Raw genomic sequence first — 26,185 nt, forward strand, 5'->3', positions numbered from 1 at the left:
TGATGATAAAAAAACTCCCTTCAAGTTTGAGTTTCGTCAGTTTTACCGCAATGTACTATATATTCAGCTATTGGCAGACAATTGGACAAGCAATTAGCGTTTGGATTTCTAGTCCGTCCGTCCTCATTGTCTGGAGGAGAGTAATTAGAAAGTACCGAGTGGCATAAGGACACTATATTTGTTAAGCACATCTAAGCATATGATGAGTGATACATATAATTGACCTTCTAATATGCATATTTGTACACATGTGAAAATCTATGTATACTTTATTTATTTTCTGATTTAAGGATATTTCCACGACATTTTCATTGCTTCTTTCGCTGATATCCTATTCCCGGAACCATCTGCTTCCTTCTTTAGTGCGAATTTTCGAGACGACTCAAGAAAATACCCACTCAAAAAACAACTTTATTGGGTTTTCTTTGGATGTATCTAAGATGAAACCTTATTAAAATCGATTCAGTGTCCGTCTGCTCGTCTTTTTATTATTTGGTATAGGCAATTTATCAAGCTTTTGACACGAAATTTGTTAGGATGGTGATGATTGTGAAATCCCATAAAAGCAGTTTTAGTATATATATCGTTTTAACTCAATTTTTCACCCCTTACACACAGCGTTTTCTTACCTTACAACATTTTTTTCTCATGAGACTTAAGCTGTGTAAGTGATAAGTTTAGTGCAGCGAGATAATCACAAAGCCGAACACAAAAACCATCATCATTAGAAGTGAATAGAAATAGACAGGCAAAATACAAAACCTTAAAGAAACATTGGGCAAAAAGCATTTCACAATTGCAATTAATAAAAGTGATATTGTTGCTTATAATCTACTTCTCCTTTTTTAGCCTTTGTCCCGTTCACAGCAGGGTCGGCTCGTTGTGATCGGTTGCGCCTTTTTGCTCTACCAAAAACCTGATCTGGATGCTGTCGCGATCGTTTCATCTCCCCATTCAATGTACCAAGCCACCATTGTTTCCGGTGTCGTTTTGGTGTTTTGGGCAATCACTATCGACTTAAATGTTCAGACTAACCTTGGTGAGTGAATTCCATTCGATGGTGCGAAGATGACTTCCAAGCAATTTTTCCACGATCGGTGCAACCCCACATCGATTACAGATATTGTCATTTTGGGTGTAATAAAGCCATGTTATGTCACTGATACAAAGCAATATCTTCGTCTCCATTATCGCGAAGCGCCATTCATTGTCCTTTATAGTCAGCCAACACTCAGACCAATGGAAGGCGATAGGGCGGACAACACTACGGTAAATTTTTAATTTAGATGTTCTATCGCAAGGAATGCTAGTTATGGAAGGCTACTTCATCCAGGTTGCGCTAATGCAGTACGCAATTTCGTAACGTAGTTCACAGTTTGCTGATAGCATTGCCGTTTCTAATATACGCAAATATATTGTTCGCGACTTTCACCTGCATTATTTATTTCATGGGTCTATAGATAAATATGTTTCCTGATTCCCCGGAAAGCGAACTAGCTCAGTGCCAACACAAGGTCTTTGAATGCATTGCTCGATCTCTACCTTTAATGCAATGAGTTCTAGTCTGGAATACAGAAGTGGAAAGGGGGTTTCTAGCCGGTGGAAAATGTAGTTGCATCACTTTAGTGCCGTAGTCGCAAGGCCAGACTATTTTTAGGATATCGGAATATAAAAACTCGACGGTGGAATGTTTTCCATAATAATATGCAAACAGTGTCATCTGATCTCATTTTACAAAGCCGGATTCGGATTTAGTATTTTCGCAATTCTGAGAGAAGTTTGTAATGAACCTAAAGGAAATAGGATGATCAAACGATCATTTGAGCACTTTGATTATCCACGTGGTATTAGTACAAAATTAACGTGTCTAAACCGATGCGTGGTCCGCACCGGGTTTAAAAATAGACCACAAACAAAAAAATTGGCCACGGTCTAAGGAAAACCAGAACGCGACTAAAACTGGAAAATAATAAAAAAAAAAAACAGATCGACCACGCGTGTGGAGCCGTAAGTCTCTGGACCCGGGTGCCGTAATCGAGAGGGAAGATCCACGACGGATCACAGCCCCGATCATTGTTTATTCTGCCTCAGATAGTTATTGAGGCGCCGCCTCTGAGATTCTCTCTCTTCCTTGACATCCTCAGGCCATTATTTAGAGGTTCCCTAATAGGATTTTGCGGGGTGAAGGAGGAAGAGAGAGGGAGAGGAAGTCCTCAAATAAAAAAAAAATTATCTCAAATTCATAACATGAATGAACCTTCATGCAATCAAAAAAATATATAAAAGTAAAATGAAATCAAAACACCAAAAATATATAAAAGAAAAAAAAATGAAATTAAATCAAAATTAAAATTCCTCCTTGACCCCGCAAAACCTTATTAGGGACATCGTCTAAATAATGGCATGAGGATGTCAAGAATGGGAGGGAATCAATAATTATCTGAGACAGAATAAACAAAGATCGGGACTGTGAGCCGTCATAAATCTTCCCTCTCGATCGCGGCACTCGGATCCGGAGACTTCTGGCTCCACGCACGCGGTTGAATCCTTTTTAAGGTTTTGTGTAAACACAAAACCTTATTAAAATCGGTTTACTGTCTGTCTGTCTGTCTGTCACACACATTTTTCTCGGAGACGGTTATAGCGATTGGCACCAAATTTGGTAGAAAGGTGGGAATTATGAACGCTCACGCATATAGTGAGTTACATCCTTTTACGTCGAATTTAAGGGGGGGGGGGGGTCCCCATACCTGCAAAAGGGGGGTGTAAATTTTTTTTTTATCAAATATAGTCATGTGGGGTATCAAATTAAAGATCTCAGTTAGTACTTTTCGAAGCCGGTCTTAGTTTTGACATTCGTTGAAAAGGTAGGGAGTGCGGGGGGTTGAGAGTGGTCATTTTTTTAACTCCGAAATACCCTCCATGCCGATACCTGTTCAAATAAAGTTAATAATAGTAAATAATTAGAATTTTTAGTAATTAACAGAAAAACTCCCCTTAAGTTCACTCTAGAATCACAAAAGCAATGTAGGCTACAGCATAGAGCATGATCCTGCCAAATTTTGTAAAAATCACACTATTACTAACAAAGTTATACTAGGTCAAAACTGTCGCTTTTCTGCAAATTCAAGACTATGAATGTAAATATTACTTGAAAGTGGAAATTTTCACATAATATATGCATATTTTACGTGGTATATGCTAATGAGACAAATGCGCACTCAAATCTCTTTATAAAGGAAATACACAAAACCTTTCATACCTGAAGCGCTGAGCTTCCGGTTTCCCGACTTGTTTTATTATTTTCCAGTTTTAGCTCGCATTCTGGTTTTTATCGTTCGGTCGTCGCGCTCAAAGGACCCACATTCCCGAGCCTGGCTAGCAGAGAGGCTTTGAAGAACGTAATCGTTAAGCCCCATTGGATGTTAAGCGTGATAGGAATTAGATGAATTCTAAACTACCTTAATTTCGATGATAATATTCCGATTGTCCTCAAAACTGAAATGCTCGTATTTTTCATAGGACGTAGCTTTTTCCTGTCTTTAAAATTGACGCTCTCTACTTCTTTCGCAATCGGCAGTGTCGCAGATGAAAGGGTTTAGTTTTCTCTGCTCTATCCTTCCATTAATTTTGGGTTGATAAATGCGGATAGCTCGTAAACTTTCACCCGCATTTTAAGTAGCTGAATTTCCTGTTTTCTTTGAGAGATTCGCGCTCAACCAGCACAGCCATTGCAGCTAGCATAAGACTACCCTGCACTAAATTGTCAGTCGTTACTTAAGAAAAAATAGTAGAAAAAGAAGACGAAGCAGACCCTGCCTAAGATGGAGCGATGGCGTAGGTCAGGACGCCAGGCAGCTTTTAGGGATATCGAATTGGTGGACCTCGGCGCAAAACTGGGATGTCTGGAGTTGCTTATTAAGGCAGGCCTAGACCGGATACCGGTTGTTGCGCCGTTAATGATGATGAGTAGAACAAAACAGGACTTTTCATTATAAATATGTTCATAGGAATATGGCTTATTGATTTCAAAATTTTTTATACCAGATTTCCCCTCCGTTTTCATTTCTACTAGTATAATAAGAATGAATTCCTGACTTCCATTATAACCAGTGAAAAGTATACGGAAATTGTGCGATTTTTTTCGGATGTAAGTACATCAACCTCTCTGAAAAGTTGAGAGGCAAAGGCACTACATCTATTTTTTGAAATTTTTGAGAATTTCGGTGAGAATGTTAGAAAGCTTATGACCCCTTGAGTTTATTATTATATCATTTCATAAAGATTGTTTTACTCCCTTTTTTCGTTAAAAAGGGAAAGAAATGCTTGTTCGTTGGTTTGCGAGATCAATTCTCCACTCCCCATCGACTATAGTAGCGGCAAAAACACAACGGAACAACAAACGAAATGAAAAGCAACTATTTGTTCTGAGTGAAATTATGCGGTGTTTCCGACGATTAATTAATTGAAATAATAAAAATTAATTAATTGAAATAATTATTTCAACTATTTGTTGTTAAAACCTCAACTTTTTGAATTAACTTTTAAATATAAATCTTGAAGTGATAGACGGAGTCAGGTACAGTAGTCAGTCAAGGGACTGACGATTTGGTACTGAATATGGGGATTTCCAATTTTCGGGAGTCCAAATGAAGAAAATTAACTTTGGGAACCGGCAAATTTGTAGGAATTAGCCGGAAATACGAATAATCGATGTATGAATTATCTTCATAGTTATTGAAGTATGCGATAGAGGGAGCACTGCTCATCGGTTTCTTAAAAAATGGCATGTAAGGCTTTCAGTCCAGTTCTCGCCCCTTTAACGAAGACATTCGAATGAAGAAAACCGAAACAAAAGCAAAAAAAATCGTTTCCTTGGACCTAACACATGGGATGGCCCCCTTAAGTGACACACTTTAACCTACAGATATGCTATGGCATAACCAGTAAAGAGGTACAATAGTTCTTTTAGGACGCAGCGTGACGTCCCTTAACAATGTTTTTATTAATGTTACTTCAGTTAAAATTTGTTTTCAGATCGCCGGATTGGCACTTAGGCAAGGTTAAACGAATGCGGTCAGAATTGGGAATGGCGTTGCTCCTTTCAAACCAGCTGTTGAACACTTGAAACTGATAGTAGATGCAAAGCGCAATTTTAACTTGTACATATATACTTGCGACAAGGCGTCAAGTACAAGCTTGGCTCTGGTAAGGATGATATCGAATGAAGAAAAACCTACAAAATGCTTATAATCAGTGTGTACAACTTTTCAACTTTGTTCCCGGCAAGGCCCCAAGTGAATTAACGGTTGGCCGTTCTTGACACTCTGTATTCAATTATTTCTCTGAATGTTAGCAAGAAAGAAGGGTGAAAAATAAAACGTTGTAAATGGAAGTACATAACAAAACGATAACTTTTAATGGGGTTTATCATATCACATTTTTTCAACCAAAAACAGGTCGACCGGATGCCGAGAAAGATGCTTTCTGACAACTTCTCCATACAAAAACCTGAAACGTGCTGGACACTCACCCCTTTTTTTTGAAAGATGCTAAGTCAAAACATGGTATTCCAACCGATTATCTCATCTTCCTACATTTTATTGTGGTACAAGTAGGGGGGCCAATATAGACTCGGATCACTATCTCGTTGGCATGGTGCTTAGAGCTCGAATAACAACAAATGCAAGGGGTATGATCCTCTTTAAGTCAACGCAACTACTGGCCTATGCTGACGATATTGACATCATGGGAAGAACGACCCAAGACGTATAAACTGCCTTCATCCAGATCGAGCAGGCGGAAATCGGCGCGAGATCTTGGGATGCACATCAATGAAAGCAAGACAAAGTATATGGTGGCAACGTCAGCATCGGAAACCAACCAACCAACGACATCAAACCGCACTGGTCAAACGGGAAAGATAAAGATAGGAGACTACAACTTTGAGACCGTTGACAATTTTTCCTATCTAAGATCGAAAATTACACCCGAAAACAGCAACGACGATGAAATCCGCGCACGGTTGTTGGCAGCCTACAAAGCCCATTTCAACTTGCAAAAATTGTTCCGCTCGAAACGTCTCACCATAGCGTCAAAGGTCTTACTGTAAAAGGCAATAATCTTGCCAGTGCTTATGTATTTCTCGGAGACTCCGAAGAATGTTTGGCCCTCTACATGAGAATGGACGATTCCGTTGCCTACATAATGATGAAATTATGAGCGATACCATGACCGTCCGGTTGTTGATAAAATCCAGCTCAATAGGTTATGGTGGGCGGGACACTTAATCTGTATGGAGGAGGATGATCCCACCCGAAAAGTCTATAAGGGTAATATCTAAGGTAGAAGAAGAAGACCCTGCCTGAACTGGAACGATGGCGTAGGCCAGGACGCCAGACAGCTTTTAGGGATATCGAATTGCTGGACCTCGGCGCAAAACCGGGATGTCTGGAGTTCCTTATTAAGGCCGGCCTAGATCGGATACCAGTTATTGCGCCGTTGATGATTATGAATATTAGGGGGTCTAGTAAAGGACCTTGAAGAACTTCAGAAGAGTGGAGAGAAGGAACAGGGCAGAGTTTGCAGGATCGACTAAAAATGTGAACCGTGTAATAACGGCACATGCCAATGTGCCAGTAGATCGATGTTTCACAAACACAGGTTGCTCTTTGGTTATAAGGTGAGCGAATTGCTTCATCAACCATTCATTACGTATCTCTCGAGGATTTTGGAACAAAAGGAAAAGGGTGAAATAGGGGGTAGTCCAGTGTAATAGTGGAGTTGGCAAAATTTGTGGAAATGGGGAAAGATTGAATGGAACTGCTGGAATTGTGAGGGTGGTAAGTCGTTTTATTAAAAATCAACGCGTTGTAAGGTGGCCTCGATACTTTTCAAGTGTCACTTAAGCGCTCTTTTAATCGCTGATTTCATTTCCGAAACCCCTTACGTAGTGCGTGCTCCAGGTGAATGATTCTATGGAATTTTGTAGTGAACCAAGCTGGATAAGAGCGTTGACATATAAGAAAAGGAGAGGGTTTAAAGGCGAATGAAACTAGAGCTTAGTTGACAACATTGAAGTTGTCTTTGCGATGGGGGTGGCAAGCGGGGGGGACATGTAAGGCAGCACAATCATACGTGGAGCTAGAGGAAGACAAGATTAGTTTGGCGCGGAGTGGATGTTTAATTGCTATTAGGACTCAAGCGCTAGTGGTACCTGTTACAGTGAAGTAGCTTTCGGGGAACTTGACTGCTTTGTGTGCAATAACGACTGCGACCATTTTCACACAGTTTAACAGTGTACCCACTTTGTTTGTCAGAATCACGAAGTTTCTAACAGAGGAAGTTCTCGCGGTTACAAAAGTGACACGTTTTTTGACACCGAATATGTTCTTCCTTTCTTCTATTTCAAATGTATCTAGTATTATTGGAAACTTACGTGCCCATATACGACATTTTGAAGGCGACACCAGAGACAAATACAGAAGCAATCAATTCATAAAGCCACTTAGCCACTTTGTTTCCTAGAATTGCGCCCAACCGCATCTAATAATTAATTTATCTGAATCGCAAATTATTATCGATGCAACCTACTATTGGAGTAATGCAATTACAGGCATATTCATTTTCATTTCGAATTGTGGTTTTCAAGTTCCTGTTTATACGGTATGAGTTCATATTTCATAGGGGTTGATTTTCTTAAAGAGCTTACATTAATCAAAAGAGATCTAAGGCTGGCTAATTTGTTATCAATTGTTAATTATCCTCCCATTCAGTAGTCTTGATGTTGTCTTTAATTTAGTTCCAGATGGTGTTATTATGGTCAAAGTTCATGAAACAGGTAAAAAGATGAGAACCCCGACGCTCCACATGTATTAGCAAATGTTTTGGAGCTAATACTATGGCAACGTCTCTAGTCTAGCCTACGCGTATGAGTTTCTCTTCACATCAAAGAAAAGCATTTGGGTATTTATATGTTCATGTAAGTACAACAGGTGCGCTCGTGTCATCAGTAAGATATAATGTCAACACGAGCATCCATAGCTTCCTTCCGGGTAGGAACCTTATCTTTATCAGTGGAAATTCAGTAATTTTCAATTGAATTGCTCCCTTTCTTTGATGTTGATGTAATCGGAGAAAGAGGCATCGTTCAAAGCTTAATGTTTACCAGAAATTATCTTTCATTCGTGAAAAGTATCTTAAGATTGCATATTGATGCGGCAAAGAGGTACGGAATTTTCCATAAAAAAATAAGCCTCAAGGTCGCCAACAGTCACTCGCTAAATTGTACTTTATTACATGGAGCAAAATCAATTGAAATTTTTATGTACGTTTGTCGGATTTTTGCCGAGCAACAGAAAATTTACTGAAAGACGGAATTTCCTAGATAAATAAATTCTGTGAATTTCCGAAAGTTTCACGACTTTATGAATTCGAAAAGAGGCAGAATGAAGGTCACACCCACCCATCCAGCTCTGTACGTACATTATTCGCGGGCGCTGTCTGTCTTCAATTTATAAAGCATTATTTGCTAATTTCCCTCAGGCACAGACTAGATGATTATCCTTATTAGGGCAATAATTCCAAAAATTTTTCAGTGAATTCAATTTTCGAAGAAACTTTTCGTGGGGATAGAGGTGTAATTAAGCATCCTATATTCGATTACAGTCTCATCCAAGGACGTATATATGTATCTAGATGTTCATGCCCAATTTCTAAAACGCAACTTACAGGATATACGTACGACTCTCCTTTAAATTAACTGCTTTTTTTTAGGAGGTAAATAAACCATGAAATTTGTTAAAATCCATTATTATTTCAGCAGGAGCAACATGACCCATAAACGAATGAAATTTGTAACCAACAGGTAGTGAAGTGCCCAACCGTAAAGGGGAATTATTGCGTGGCAACTTGGTTTTCCTTATTTTTCAGGATATTTACGTTGTTAAAATTTATAGGGCCGAAAGGAAAGCGTAATGACTGTAACATGAGAGGCAGGAATTGTTTTGCCCTTGTAAGAAGGAAGTAATTCAGTGTGCATGTCGGTATGTACGAATATAAAGGCGACGTGGAGCTGTTTACTTTCCACTCTACTTTTGTTTAATGAGGCAAATTTATAGCCATTATAAAGCGTATAACTGCTTGATAATATGCTTTTTTGATTTATGTGCGTTTGATATACACTGAATGGTATCTTAATGATGGTCTCCATAAATTGCTTTTGGTAAAAAAGTAATGCGGACTTGGACAATGGCATGCAATCCGTAATGAATGGGAACAATGTTGAGTTTTCCAACAATTAAAAGGTATTTCAGTATCAAGGCAATCCTCTAGGAAACGAGAGGTGACACCTGAAGCCAAGCGGTAATCCAAACCGCAAGCCAAGGTATGACTAACGTGCGGAAGGCTGCATGGTCACCTGGGCTAAGATGTGGCCATAAACGGTGAACTCTGGGTACCAGCCGACCCCAAGTTTCAACTAACCTTCTCTCGGCAAAAAGGGGCTCTGCCGATATCGACCTACTTCCCCCGATAAAACTGAGGCCATGGCAGCCAATTATGAGAAACCAAAAAGCCTATTAAAAAACTAAAATCTCGATCGTGACAATCAAACCTCGAGTTAAAGGGCAACACCAAGCTCATCCATAGAGAACCTGAGTGTAGACTTAGGTTGGCAACGGCTAGGGCTTCATTTGCAGAAAAGGCTATCGAAGCCGATGGATGGGTCTTGTATGACGACAATAATCCATCCGGTTACGATAGCGAGCAGTGCGAACAGCTTAAAAGGAAACTGGTCCTAGCTATAAGGACTGGATTCTCACAAGGTATTAAACTTCGCTTCGAGTCGGTAGGTGTAAACCGTAAAATGTAATGACTAAACTTTGCCGACGAAAACTGTTCAACGATGTGTGGGACGATGCGCGACTAACCCTGAAAAGGGTCTCTGAGCTGCGATAGTTCAGAAAGTGCTTCCTCTGGCTTCCAGAAGAAGAGCGCAATGGTGCTGAGGTTCTGGAAAAACTTGGTGTCCAGAATAACCTCAACTACTCCACCTCGATGCAGCTAGGAAGCAAAACAGCAGAGAGATAGGCCGATAAGCAGGGAACTTTCCTCACTATCGGCGTTCCCGAACCCAATGTTAATATAGTTCGGGAAAAATCGGGCTGTTGGCTCTAGTAGGGGCTGGGGACCGTCACGTTACAACTGTCGGTTCCTAAAACCATCGAAAGGGACGTGCAGCCATCGGCATCTTCATCTGAAGCGTAGATGATGTGCCATATTTCCCAAATAAATTTGCAGCATTGTAAAGCGGTGAATACACTTATAAGTCGCCGGATCAATTGCTGCAAGACATTTATATACCTCATATAAGAACCATGGGTTGTTGGTGGGGTAGTCAGGGGCATAAACTTCCAACATGCTGATCTGTTGTATGCCAATGGAAATGATCGACCCTGCTCCTGCATGGTAGTCTCAAAAGACTTCTAAGCTAATTTGCTTAACGACCTATGTGATGGCGACACCACATTGGCTAAACTAACCGTAAAAAGTCAGCAAGGAGATTTCGAGATACTATGGTGCAATGCATATTTTCCCCTATGATGCAGAAGAAGTTCCCGGTGGAACATTGATCAGAGCTATCCAACATGCGAAAAGTAAAGGGCATGGGGGTAATTGCTGGATGTGATATCAACGGCAAGTTTGCGGACACAGTATATGATAGCTTGAATGCAACTCTGCATGAAATTCACGGTTGGTGCCTCCGCAATGGACTTACGGTGAACGCTAGGAAAACTGACCTAGTTATATTCACTAGAAACGTCAGTTGGGACAACTACACATTACCCACCTTAGCAGGGTTGGAAATCCAGCTGGCACAAACAGTTAAGTGTTTAGGAATATATCTCAATTTCAAGTTAACGTGGAAGCACCATATCCAGGAACAATATCAGGAATTCTGCAGATTACTCTGGTGCTGTAGGACTGCGATAGGTAAGACCTGAGGACTTTCACCAAAGGGGGATCCGTTGGATGTCTGTTCTTAGATTGTTAAAGCCTGCGAACACCGTAGGCAGGAAGCTATTGAATAGGTGATTTACGGGGATAGTACAATGGGCCTCGCTCGGGGCTGCGGGACCCATGACGACTGGGATTCGCACCCAGAGCAGCGAAATTTGGAGGCTGACGTTCTGCCGCCCCAACTATCGCGCCGTTAAGTTTACTGGTATAATTTAAGATCAGGATGACTCAAGTGATTAGACCGTTGGGCAGACGAAGCGAAAAGACGCGGTTCAAATTTCGCTGGTGTCAGAGGGTTTGTTACTGTCTCTTGATATCGAATACCAGTCAACTCAGCTGTGATTTAGTATCTGAGTCAAATCAGAGTACATATCCCGGGCGAGCGCAATGCTGACAACATTGCCTTCTACAGTGTACGGTAGTGTACCGTTGTGGTCTTGAGTGAAGTGCTTTAACACATTTGAATTATTATTATTTATTATTATTTTTTTTTTTGAGTTGTCACAATCTCGCCAGATGCCCAATTTTACCTAATACTAGCACTATGTGCCAAGCATTTAGGCTCGGACGACCCTACTTAAAACCTACCTAAAAGATAAAGAGTCGCTGGTGCTGGCCGGCGGTAGGCAGATGAGGGAATCCGTAGAGAACCCCTCGCTACATCGAGCATGTGCGCAGAATGGTATATTTCTGCATAGTTCGAACGAGACTGTGTGAGAGTCCCAGAACATCAAGGGAAGCCGTGGGGGATTTAGGTACAAAACCCGTAGCCCCCCAAAATTTATTTGATTTCCCGAGCCAGTGGCTCCTTGATCGCCTTCTTCTCCACGTACTTTCGTTCAGTATTGCTATTATGGGAGATAGCAACATCAATAATATTCGTGGAGCAACCCGTCTTGTCAACTAACAGTACGTCAGGCTTGTTTTGTGGAGTATGGCGATCAGTCAGAACTTGCCGGTCCCCATATATGCTGTAAGCAGAACTATACTGTTTGCGGCTCTTATCGGTAAGCCGGACATGTTCCCGTGATCAGCCCGTACTTATCCATCAAAACCTTGCATACAGCATTATGCCTGGTGGTGTATTGCACCAGTACCAATCCAATGCAGCCGGAAATGAGATACACCAACGTCTCTAACGCCGAACCACATATTCCGTACTGGTCGTTATCCACCGTACTTTCATTATGAGCCACGTTCCAACCCCCGATGTTACGAGGCAGGTTCATCTGCTTCACGGCTGAGTTTGGAAAATGCATTTAGAATTTGGACATAGTAGTCCGTATCCGCCGCTGGACGTTTTCCAGATCGATTTTCGTTTACGGCAATATTTCGAGTGCATAAACCAGTGAAGGGATAGCGAATACATTCAATGCTCTTGTTTTATTTTTTCCCGAGAAATGCGATTTCAGCAGCTTTACAGGTCGCAGGAATTCGACTAGAGCATGGGCTCTTTGCAGAATTCCTAGGTACTTGTAGAAGTCTGTCTCGGCCATAGCTTCAATACGGAGGTCACCAATGCTATGTCCGACATGCGGCTCGTGATGACCTTTGCGGATGGCTTGACTTCGACACCACACTCCATCCGCATATCACGGCTGAACATGTTAACTATTCGCAACAGACTTCCAAGGTGATCGTCAGTACCAGCATACAACTAGATGTCATCTAAATACATCAAGTGTGTCAGCTCGCACTTTCCGGGTAAGTCATATTTTATTGCAAAACTATGGCCCTCCAAGCGTCATTCAGTAACCACGAAAGGGAGTTCAGTGCCGTGCAAAACTTAAGGGGACTCAACAAATCCCCCTGGAAGATGACTCTCCGTGTATGGATAGACTCTGAGGTCTAGTACCTGAGAGTCTACCCTAAGATGAACGCACTGATAACGTGGTATGCCACCCTTCTATGACTTTCGCCAAGAACTTTATTAGCCTGTGGTCAATGCGATATGGATATAGGACATCGCTATTGGAAGCCTTGGCATAATCGATATAGCAACTAAAGAGGTTTCTTTGGCCTCGAGTTGCTTGTCCTACAACTACCGAGTCGATAATGAGTTGCTCGTTGCAACCCCTCGACCCAACTCAGCAACCCTTTTGCTCCTCGGACAGAATGTTGTTGGTCTTGAGGTGCGCATTGTCTCTTCCACTAATAATGGGCTTTATGAATTTGGAGCCGGTTGGTAAGGAGGTAATCGGCCTTCCGACAATTCGACAATTCTATACACGCGTTTTGGAATTCGTCCTGAACCTCAGCGGAAACTTCAACTGGACGGTGGAGAAGAGTGTTTCGTCGAATACTGAAACTGTTGCCTGCAGTGTGGCGTGGTGTTGTTGATGCCGCAGTGTCTCTCCCCATCGACTCTTGGCCACCTGTTTCCGCGATGTCCTCAAGCCAAACAGGCTAACTTAAGATGGCCGGGATAATGTCGCTGCGATTAATAAGTACTGGTCTGCAATTCGTTGCTTAGTCACTTGTGTGAATTGTGGGAAACGTTCGACAAATCTCTGGTGCAATATCGGGCGACAAGATGTTTCACGGCACTGGGGTCCGGCGATTTACGGCTCCACGTACGCCATCGAGCCGTCTTTTTTTTTAAATTTTTACTTCCAAATTTAGCTCGCTTGTGGGTACATCGTTAGGTGCACGCGAATTGTTTCCCTTTTTTTTAGGATCCGGTGCGGACCCGCGCACGAGAAATGACCCGTGAATTTTTGTAGAATTACACGTGAGAGATCGAAATTGTCGAAGATTCATCTCATTCTCGAGCCTCGCTAGCACAGAGCTTATGATCACCAGCTAATTGTTAATCTGAATACCAAGTAAAAACTTTAGAATTAACTGCCTTATTGGGCTCTTGGGGTGCTCCGATCATCCAGTTTAGTGGACATAATAACTATTTCTCCATTATTCCTGCTCATTCTGTCCGAGCTGATGATATCAATGAAAAGGAACAGTTAGAAGACTGCTGAAGGTCAAGAAATCTTCCTCTCTTCTCCTTTTACCCCAACTTGGCGCTGAGGCTCAATTCCAAAGCAAGGCAATACATATCTCACTCTCTAGTTGGAAGGCCCCACGAAATGTTGGGCTATTTAAAAATATATAAACTATGACAACTTGCGAAGTGCGGCACAAAATGGATTGTTTTGTTTTAGTGATGCATCAAAGTATTTTCAGTCCTGTAAACGTCCTATTTTGACAAAAAAGTTTACTTATTTTATATTTTATATTTAGGAAGTAAAACTTTGGGAGAGTGCACAAAGTGATATAGGATTCGATAGATCACATCCTTGAAACAGTAGATGGCAGGCTTGCAAAGAGAAAATCAGTGCTCGGGGGAAAAATTATGTGAATAATCCGAGCTGGAAAATATGCACTCACCCTGCCCCCACCCAGTCCATGATCCTTTTCTTTCATTTCAATTTCTATTCTGGGCGCCCGAAACAGGTTCGAGTACGGAGGAATTACCCCCTTTCTCCATCTCTTCCCAGGGTTGCTAAAGGCAGCTGAGTTGTTTAGTTGTTCGCTGAAGGATTAATCCTGAATATTTCGCGATTATCGAAAATGGTAAGCATCGCATTACATTCAATTAGCAGAAACTATAGCGGAAACTGTGCCTTTTATCAATAGTTTAATGAAGTCGAATGGTAACTACCAAATATTTTAATCCGTACTCAAAATCGATTTTTTAGTGTGTATGGATACAATTCATATAAATACTCGTAGTCCAAGAGCAAATAATATTGAACCTATAAATTCCAAAAAAAGCACATGCTTTCTCTATAAAGATTCAAGACCAGCGGCATCATAATTAATTGCATTTTTTATTGGAATCTCTATTCGAGCAATTACTTAACCATTAAAACTGCTTAGCTTGCATGTAGAATGAGTATCTATATGCTAAGTATCTACGCACCTACATATATTATATCTTTTTAGTGTGGGAAGATAATTTTATTTAAAATCATATACCAAGTTCACGGCGTACTTACATAGTATAGATGTATACATGCATAACCTGTAAGCTACCCATTCATTAGTAAACAAACATGGAACCAGCTATTTTAACAAGGTGAGATTATCTTCGACTCGAAGGACCAAGTGATGAGAGATTTACAACAGAATTTTTTTGAAAAAGTGCGAATCATCCGGATTGTCGCGGTGGTTCATATTGAGCCAGAACAAACAATTTAATCAACAGAAGCTAAATCAAATATATTTGTTTTTATTTGGCTCTAAATCAATAATAATTATAAATATACTTAAGTATTGTTTTTGAAAGACATTGCGTATAAAATCTGCCTCATAAATTCTTTAGAATAAATTCTCTCTCCTAAATATAAAAATAGACGGATTATGATGTTTACAATTGCGTTACGTTCTGGTGGCCATGCAGGCACATAATATTTTAGAGTTTTCTCTTTCGATAGGGTTGTTTACAGGATATATGTACGAGTACATATGCGAGTATGAACTCGTGTAAGCCAGTTCTTCAGAAGTTGGTTAGTAAATAAATTTTTAATTTTGTACTGTTTAGTCCAGGTGAAAAAAAAAGATTTGTTTATTAAGGGAGTCAAAAAATAATTTGAGTATGAAGGGATTGAATAACATTTGCTGGCTATCATTTTGGAATATGGAATATATTTGTTGGGCATTCCTTAAACGTGGATCAATATAAACAATTCCTCTTTTTGGCAAAAAAACTTTCTATTGCGTATTCGTGAATTCAGTATTTCAGGAACAATTTGCATTCATGTATCTTCTTTCTTTATTGCGAGATCTTTTATTTTTTAGGAAAGCAAAATTTTTGTTTTGGCAATTTGAATACACTTTACAATTTATTAGCTATTTGCATCTTAAAGTAAAGCACAAATAAGCAGAAAATATTCAAGGAAGCGATAATTTAAATTAAATAGAATAAATATTTATTCTAAATAAAATTCGGAGAATGAGCATCAATCAATATGTAAGTGATTTTAAATTTTTTATGAGGAACAATGCATTTTCTTTACATAGAATTTCGTAGCGCTTTAAAGTGAATTTTTATTTTTAACAAGATATAGGTAGCAATGTATGCTTTACATATTTGAATGTTCTATTCTCTCAAACAATTTTATGATGTGTTGTGCCCCTTTTACTGTTTATGGTGTACCTATTACCATAGTACGTCAAGCAAGCTTATAACCGTCAGGAACTTCAGTACATTTCCTACTTCCAGATCTTTCAACTTTGCATCTGGTATTAAGTGTTCTCCCAGATGCCTCGACCTACTTTGCACAAGTGCCGGACACTGTACCAGGACGTGTATGGAGGTTTCATCATCCTCCTCACAAAACAAACAATGTCGTCCGCGTAACCCTGGACCTGTGTTCCAGTATTTGTTAGCACGTCAAGCAGTTCGTCCGCTACCATACTCCACATAAGCGGGGATAGTACCCCGCTCTGTGGACAACCTTGAGTAGTTTTCATGAAGAATTTGTACTTGTTGGCACTTCTATTTGTCTGCTTTCTCGCATATCCAGAATGTCAGGATGTTTCCCACTCCCTTGTGGCTCAGGGCATCTTGTATCTCTGTGTGCGATGTGTTGTCGAATGTAATGTAATAGGTACATGGAATGTTTGTGTATGGTTGCTATTCACCACAATCTTGATGTCTCTCTTTTTCGTTCCGGTTATTTTCTTTTACGAGCTTAAGAGTGCCTGTACTTCACTCTTATTGGTTTTACAAGGATGATTTATAAGTCATCTGACTAATTTCTTAATTTTTTTTGCAGTTTTTGGTTCTACCAGGGAATCGCTTTAGCGCGTTTTTCTCGCATAATAGGATAAGTCTCTTCAAAGCACTCAAGAATTGTGCGATTCGGAGTTTACGATTGAGCTTTTACCACTAAAGAAACCTGCACTTTATTGCCAAGAAGCCCATTGAATTTTTCCAATCCGTGTTTCTAGGATTTCGTTTTTGTATGATAGTCACACTAAGTTCTAAGCAAAATGTTTATAATAAACTCATTTTCTAATGTTCTAAGGTTAATTACTACACTGCTCCTTGGCCCGGGGTACATCCCACATTCGCAGTCATGAGGCCAGATGAAGTAATAAGATCAAACAGCTCATCCAATTCTACATTTTCTACTTATCCAATAAATATATTGAGCGATCGCATCACAACCCATCAAGAGTACAAAACCACTTAACTCTGCACTCTCCACCTTAGTTTTTGCGTCGGTGGAGGACATAGGGAAACATGGGGTAGGTATACAGAGCAACTATGACGCTTTTCTTCTTACCATTAACCTGGTAGCGGTTAGAAGGTAAAATAGATCTCAGGGCGAAACGTGGATTGGTACCAACGATGGAGCATAAAACCTGGCAAATGCATGCTGAACCAACACCAACATCTCTATTACCAAAGCCTATCTCCGCCTTCACGTGGTAATCGCTGGGAGTTCTTTCTTAATGAAAAACTGAAGACGAAGAAGGATGAAAGCGAGCCTCCCGCATCTAAAAACGGGACAAATTGTACCAGCTGGTCTTTCAGATTGGGAGTTGAGTAGGGCTGATGTTACCGATGGTACGAAGCATGAAAGGATCCTCGGACAGGATGGAATTTACAGCGATGAAACCGAAAACGAAACCGAAATAAAGATTTGCGCATTTTCCATTTTATAAGGCAGTTGAACGGACCCTCGAAGCTTGTCCCAAGTATAACATCCAATTCATACTTGGGGATTTTAATAGCCAAGGGGAGCTAGGGCCGAAGCTCGTTATGCGGATTATGCAGTTTGCAGAAACACGCGAAATGGTTGTTGGAAGTACCTAATTTGCGCGGAAAACATTTCACAAACATATATGGGCCTCTCATCCGCTTCCAACCAAATCGACCACGTTTTGATGAATGATGAATGATGAATGGTAAAACATATAAAGGGGTCAGTATTGACTCGGATCACTATTTCGTTGGCATAGTACTCCGGGCCCGAATTACAACACCGCCTTCAATCCCCTTTGACAATCAGATGAGAGTGAATACTGAAGTCATCCACAACACAGCCTTCCGTAACAACTATAAGGGGGAAATGGATGTCGCAATAACGTGGTCCCGGACATGAAGCGTCAACAAATGATCTTCAAAACCACCTGAAGAGCGTTGTCATTGATACAGCCACAAACATACTTGGCTCCAGCCACAAAACAAGTCGCAACGGCTGGTTTGACGATGAATGTAAGCTAGCAAAGGAACGAAAAAAATGCTGCATATCGAGTAACGTTGCATTCCCAAAGAAGGCGGGCACGCACACAGGCCTATTACGAACTCCGTCGAGTAGAGAAGTGATTTTGCAGACATAAAAAGGAAGCCTGGGAGAACCAACAAGTCTATGAACTGAAAGTATAGGGAGCAACCGCACCAGGCGCGGAAGTTTTACCAACAAGCCAGCCGAGACAAACAGAGAAATCTGATTTTCGAGAGAATGGGAATATTGGAACGATAGGCTGAGTATTTGGATGAAATGCTCAACAACCAAAATATTGCCGAGTTGGAGGTTCCACCAACTGGAACCGAAGTAGTAATGCTGCGACCACCAAACATAGAAGAAACAGTTCGTGCAATTCATCGGCTTGAAAACCATAAGTCGCCAGGAGCCGATGGGATTACAGACGAAGTGGTTGAATGTGGAAGCGATCAACTACACCAAACGGTTCACCAACCTGTGCTCAAGGTGTCTTTAAGTCCACCCAACTACTGGCCTATGCTGACGATATTGACATTATGGAAAGGACAACCCGAGATCGACAGTCTGCCTTCATCTAGATCGAGTAGATGGCGCGAGATCTCGGGCTGCACATTAATAAGGGCAAGACGAAATACATGGTGGCAACATAAGCGCCAAAAACCAAAGATCGAACAACATCGAATCGCATTGGTCAAACGAGCGCAATAAAAATAGGAGACTACAACTTTGAAACCATTGAATATTTTTCCTATCTAGGGTGGAAAATCACAACCGCGCACGGTTGTTGGCACCCAGCGAAACCTCTCACCATAGGATCAAAGCTCTTACTGTGCAAGACTATAATCTTGCCAGTCCTTATGTATTCATCGGAGGCATGCATTCTTAGCAAAAAAACAAGAAGAATTTTTGGCCCCCTAGCCTCTACAACGATGAAACCTACATACCTATACCACGACCGTGAGGTTGTGGATAAAATCCGACTCAATAGGTTACGGTGGGCAAGTGATCTAATCCGAATGGGTGAAGATGATCCAGCCTGAAAAGTCTATAAGGGCAACTTCCATGGTAGAAAAAGGAGACGAGGCAGACCCTGCCTGAGATAAAGCGATGGCGTAGGTTATGATGCCAGCCAGCATTTAGGGTTATCGAATTGGTGGACCTCGGTGCAAAACCGGGGTGCATAGAGGTTCTTGCCAAGGCAGGCTTATACCGGATGCCGGTTGTTGCGCCGTTGATGAGATAATTAACCTGAATGAGTTTCAACTTACAAAACTAGCTTAGATACATCTAAAATACTATCCGTCGCGCGAATATATCACGCTAGAGATTTCTGAAACTAAGTGAGTATTGACACCTCTATGCTGTAAGCATATTTTATTTAAGTGCCTAGTAGTGACCATCATATCTTTCCCTGAACGGGACACCCGAAGATATAAGTATTATTTCGACATTTCAGAATAGCCAAATAGTGACGGCTGCCATCTAGGAATATTAACTCCTCAAGAAAGGAGGCTAGCGAATGATAAGGCAAATCAAGTCCTCTTTGACGTGAGAAGAGAAACATCCTTTATGAGTAAGGATTGCTGTGCCAATTCTCCTGGCAGAAAAATATTCCACTAGTCCGGAAAAAGCACGAACGGTTCGTTGCCCGCAGGGTAATGTCATAAGGAAAATCATCGCTAACTCTAATTCCTCTATCTATAATACCCTAAAATAGTGAGACTAAGAGTGTAAAGATTATGTTCTATCAATAAGAAGTACAGGATTGAAAACTTCCAAGTGGTTATAGAAGGACATTACATCACTTTTAGAGGAAGATATTTTAAGACTACTTTGGGGGTACCCAGATTAATGTGCGAGACTTTCATGTCACCAATATAGCGATAAGCAAAAGAAAATTTTTACTGGAAATATGGCTAAAATGTTGGTATTTAGAAGACATCCTAACAATTGTCTCCATGGTAAATACGATTAATACAAAAGTTCACCCAAGAGGTAGAGGGAAATTGTGAATTGTTGCTTTTAGGTATAGCCAATAAGGTCAAAAGTGATCACATCTTTCACGAACCCAATCTCAGAAACTACCCAACCGAAAAATCTAAAACAAATCAAGGTGCTGCTACTATATGATGCCTAGGCGCTCTTAGTATTATCCTAGAATCACCAAGTTATATTAAAATTTAAAGTTACCGTTTTTGAGCAAATTCAAGGCTATGAATGTCAGTCTCACGCGAAAATGGATATTCTCACATAATTATATTACATATATTTCGTGCAAGCTACTAATGGGATAAATGCCCACTCAAATGTTTCCTAAAAGAAATATATAAAACCTTTCATACTTGGAGCGTCCAGCTTCCGGTTTCCCGACTTGTTTGTTGGTACTTTAACTAGCCCCGTATTGTTGAATGCTCATAGACGCATCGGTTTACCTGGGCTAGAATGCTTATGCATGTATTTAGCCCTGCAAAAATGTGAATTGGGTTTTCGTGTCCCTAAGCCGACCTGAATTTGAAGTTCCAGTGGAATCGAAAATAAGCGGAACTGGGACCGGCTGATCGGGGAAGCAACTGATGAGCGGGAGATGGGATGAAGAGATCGTTTTTGTTTGAGGAAGGAAACGGTTGCGAAAAGGTCTGCTGCGTTGTCTTTTGGTAGCTTGGGAAAATCAGAAATTGTTGAGTTTGAATGGTGTGTTTAATTTTGGTTTGAAAATTAAGGAAAGCGTGGAGGGTTACGTCTCTTGGATAACTTTCATGAAAATTTCTGGGGCACAAGGTTTAATTTTTGTTGTGCGTTTCGCCCCTTATAAAATGAAAGTGAAAGTAACGAAACATTAGTGAAATTTTCCAAGTGAGCAAGAAGAAAGTAAAGGGCATAAGAAGGGAAGATTTGAACTTGAAGCTTAAGGAATTTGTGCCCCGAGTAGTATTTGAATTCTATAGCGGATAGCTAATGTGCACCGCCTCCCGCATCAGTTACAGTCACGATAGTTTTTGACTCGGCAATGTGTCCGATTGCAAAAGAGTGGAGTGCGAGAAACTGGAGAGATCGGAAACACCAATTCAAAAAAAAAAGAATAAATATCTAGTTATGGCTGTTCTTTTAAGGAACATTTATAAGTTGAATTCAAAAAGCGTTGATTTCTTAATTAACAGAACAAAATAACATATTTCGGTGTGAAGTGATCTGAGCTCTCAAAGGGAAGGGGGCTTTGATTTTTTGTTACGAATTAGACTTTTTTTCTTATTCTTTTACTTTTATATATTTTTTTTTAATATTATTAGTCTAAATTATTCTTATTCACATTTTCTTTATTCCTTTATTTTATTCCGTAGTTTATTTTTTTAATGTTTCTTGAAAATCTCAGTATTTATCTTTTTCTTTAATGGTTTGGTTATATTGATTCTTTGCGATTTCATATGGTATATAAAAAAAATTGAAACGGACTGGAGATAGATCCCTTTTAATTTAGTGACCTCTTTTTCCCTACTTTTCCGTAGTCCTCCAAAACGGTTACAGATAAGGAACATCCTCAAAATAATGGCCTGAGGATGTCAAGGAAGGGTGGGAACCTTAGATGCCGCGCCTCACTAAACATCTGAGGTCAGGAATCGAGGCTGTGATCTGTCGTGGATCTTCCTTCTCGATCGCAGCACTCGGGTCCGGAAATTTAAGGCTCCACACATGTGGTCGAGTTGTCTTTTTTAAGGTTTTGTGTGAAACAAAACCTTATTAGAATCGAGACGGTGTCTGTCTGTCCGTCTGTCCGTCTGTCTGTCTGTCTGTCTGTCTGTCTGTCTGTCTGTCTGTCTGTCTGTCACACCCGATTTATTCGGAAGCGGCTGGACCGATTGTCACGAAAATTGGTGAGAGTATGTAATCTGGTGATCCCTTTACATGCAGTAAGTGACGCCATCTTGTGTCAAGTTTAAGGAGGGGCTCCCCGTACATGTGAATGGAGGGTGCAAATTTTTTTTTCTCAGAATGTAGCCATGTGGGGTATCAAATGAAAGGTCTCAACTAGTACTTTTTGAAACTAGTTCAATATTTGATATTGGGTGAAATATGGAGGAGTGAGCGCTCAAAATATGACCCCCAAAAAGTGTAACAGGTCTCGTTCTCAGAACCTATCCAACCGAAAAATCTGAAAAAAATCACAGTGGTGCATCTCTACGAAATCTAGGCCTCAAAATATATCCGGTTCCGACATCTACACAAATAAAGTTAATAATAGTATATTTCCACATTTTAGAAATTTACCCGGCACCCCCCTTATGTTCATCCCAGAAGTACAAAATTTGGCATGCGTGTAATGAATAACATAATGCACAATTTGGTCAAGTGTGAAGAAAATCCAATTATTATTAACAAAGTTATAGGGGGTGAAACTTCACAATTTTTTGTGAATTTCGGGCACTCTACAACCTGAATGACGTCATCATCATATATCAATTCGTCAATACCACAACGAAATGAGTTCTTATGAATTGGATGGAAAAGGATTATTTTGTTTTAGTTTTTTTAGTTATTTGCCAGCCAGACATGTGTGCATGTAGGTATATAATATATGCGTGCTAATGAACTTTGCGGGTAGTGCCTAATTCAAATAGATATAAGAAGTAAATCGGAAATATGGGTACGATCCATTTATATACGTGCATATATGTGTACAGTATTCGGAAATAGACAGTTTATTTGTTTAGGGTGAGCGTAATATCTATGGCTGCAATATATACGTATGTCTCGTAGTTTGGCAAAATATGAAGGATTATGTTGGATTTGTAGCTATATACGGATAGAAAAATGTGCGTTGAAATTTCTTACATAAGATGAACACAAAACCTTTATATCCGAAGCGCGAGCTTCCGGTATTCCGACTTGTTTTATTTTCAATCCCCGCCTTTGTATTTTTCAGAATTCGATCACGTGAGGGAGCGAAGTGTTCGAAGAACTTCTCCCCCCTACATTCCCAAGTTTGGCAGGACACTTTGATGGAGCTTGAAGATTTGCGAGCGGACCTTCATGGTCAATTTCGTCAATTTTTGTTTTTTGTTTTTGGGATAGCTAGGTCGTCTCCAGTCACTCAGGTTGGTCTTTTGACCATCGACAAATCCATTAAGTCATTACATTCTTAAAATGAAGACAATTCGAATTCCGTGAAACCAACGAATACTGCAAACACATTACTAAGAACAGGCAGCAGGCGATGTCGCAGTTAACTGTCCTTGCTTGTGACAGGGACAAAAGCTAAAGAAAAAGATAAAGGATGATTTACAGATAATATTATACAAATTACAGTAAACCACTGAGATCTACAACTTAACAGTCTCAACAGAAAAGACCAAGTCAATGGTCTTCAGGAGTGAGATTCGCAGATACAGTATTGTCCAGTACCAGTATTTAATTGAACACTTCAGGTATTTATTATCGCCAGGTTTGTAAACTTCTGCAATACTCTGGAAACATAAATGCTTCATATTATCTAAGACATTTATAAAATCAGCGAATATTTTCCTAAAAGGTAGATATCCTGTTTTCTGCTAATAACGATTCTCTATAGCTAACTAAACGTGGGAGAAATTTAACTTGAAACATTTAAAGAAATGTTCAGTCAAAAGCCTTCACCTTTTTAGAAAAAATAAACAACTTACATTTTGCTAATGAACTCCTACAACTTCCCACCTGAAATTATCCAAAGAAAGAGATTAACGAATGAATAAATGAGATACTTTTGATATGAGTTACTGTTAAGTGTGTGTTTCAAAAAATATACAATTATTCTCTAAAAATAGATATAATTACTTTTATATTAAGAAATCTTTGCAGATTATTCAGACTATATCATTTGCTAAGAAGATTTGTACGATTAAAGGTGTTCACCCACGATACGATGATAGGAAACTTTGTTGTTTATTAAAGTCATTGAGTTCATAATATGCATGTATCCATTAAGCTTCAGCGTGAGATAATAGATATTTATCTAATATTTTTAAATTTCTATGAAAAGGCTTGGGTGTTCCTCAAGAGAGAGCTATTTATAATGCGAAGAAAGAATTGGAATCATTGTAGGCGATCCTTCGATTATAAGATTAGTCATTCCATGACGCAATATTTATAGGTACTATAATATTTTGTTGCTCAATAGGTTGTTTTGTTGAGCGAAACATTTCAGGCCATCACTGCCCGAAAGCAGAATCAAGCTGTACTAGAACACCTCAATACCTCTGCATATGGTTGACTTCAACAAAGCTATCGGACTCCGCCAGGAAGAAATAAATGACTCCTGCTCTAAGGTTGCTGGAATAGTTCTTGTGACAGAGGTGAGGACGTATTAGGAAACCGTGCTTGGGGCTGATATAACACATGACCGAGCTCTTTTCTATGATGGGTAAAGCTGCTGTGGGCTGCTGATTTAGTGAAAATTCTTAGCCAAAGGAACTCACACTCACTCTTGGTGAATAGTCTTTCAAGCATTCTGGCACGTAGCGATGGAGAGTCTCGAGCGAAATATCGCTACGAAAGATAATTTTAATCATTCAAATTGAGTGATGATCGGTCGGCTGAAACCAGATTTTCGTTCAACATTTTGCCTAACTCTAACTCCATAGTGATAATAAAAAGCATGTAAGTACTGTTGATTGTCGATAAAGCACCGCATCCGATATCTGAAAGATGGTCAAATGGATCTTTTGCACATGAAATCCCTCAGACTACTTTGCCTGACATCATTTATACCGAAAATATTGCAGAAGGCATGGCCCAGATCAAGAATGGTCCAGACTAGTAGATCTGTGTGCATTTTGGTAAACCCAACAATCCCTCGACAACGTATCGCATCCGAGAATATAGAAGGTTTGCCCCCATCAGGAGAACCGCGCTCTTCAGGATAGACACAATGCTGGAAAATGGAATTTTCAATTTTTCCCATGTCAACCAGGCCCCACCACCGTTGATTTTACGTAATATCACGCGTCTCTAGCATCATACTGTGAAATTTCTAATATCTCCTGAATCTAAGCCGTCTCCCCGTTCGAAAAACCTATTGCCCCCAGTAAGCCGATGATTTTGCATTTCGTGGTTGTGGAAATTTCCAATTTTTCTCGATTTTTCGCAATATCTTGCGTTTCTAGCGTCGTACTGCGAAAATTCTTGCATTTCCAAAATCTGAGCCACTTTCCTCTTCGAAGGAAGTATGACCCGCAGCAATCCAACGATTATGCGTTTTGCCCATTTTTCCAAATTTGATTTTTGCAGTATCTCGTGTTTCCAGCGTCACACCGCGAAAATTCTTGCATTTCTCCTTTATCTGGGCCGCCCCCCGGCTCGATCGAGGTATCGCCCGACGCAAACCGACGATTTAGCATTTTTGGCGATTTTTCAAAATTTGTACGACCCGTGAGTTGTCGGTCGTGGAAATTTTCAATTTTCCCCCATCTCAGCCAGGCCGTCCGCCCGTCGATTTTCCACAATATCTTACATTTCAAGCAATGTACTGTGGAAATTCTGACATTTCCTGAATCTAAGCCGGCTCTCCGTTCGAACGAGGCATCATCCGCAGCATTCCGACGATTTTGCATTTTTGCCCATTTTTCAAAATTTTTACAACCCTGGGGTCGTGGAAATTTTCAATTTTCCTCCATCTCAGCCAGGCCATCCGGCCGTCGTTTTTCCACAATATCTCTCGTTTCTAGCGTCGTACCGAGAAAATTCTTGCATTTCCCGAATCTGGGCCGCCTCCCCATTCGAACAAGGCATCCCCCACAGCAATACGACGATTTTGCATTTTTGCCTATTTTTCGAAATTTTTACGACCCGGAGTCGTGGAAATTTTCAATTTTCCTCAATCTAAGCCAGGCCCTCCGGCCGCCGATTTTCCGTAATATCTCGCCTTTCCAGTGTCGTACTGTAAAAAATTGCTGCATTTCATT

At 40.3% G+C, this 26,185-nt stretch overlaps 1 protein-coding gene across 3 annotated transcripts in view; it reads right to left on the reverse strand.

Annotated features, from left to right (window-relative positions):
• The window catches only part of LOC119646583 (ras-like protein), a 199,604-nt gene that overhangs the window by 107,732 nt on the left and 65,687 nt on the right, over positions 1-26,185 (reverse strand). For all 3 annotated transcript variants that reach the window (XM_038047077.1, XM_038047076.1, XM_038047075.1), the window contains one exon: positions 23,909-23,939. The gene's annotated coding sequence lies outside the window, so the exon portion shown is untranslated. The remainder of the gene's footprint in view (positions 1-23,908; positions 23,940-26,185) is intronic.

Source organism: Hermetia illucens, chromosome 1, assembly GCF_905115235.1.
Source record: "Hermetia illucens chromosome 1, iHerIll2.2.curated.20191125, whole genome shotgun sequence".
Lineage (NCBI taxonomy): Eukaryota > Metazoa > Arthropoda > Insecta > Diptera > Stratiomyidae > Hermetia > Hermetia illucens.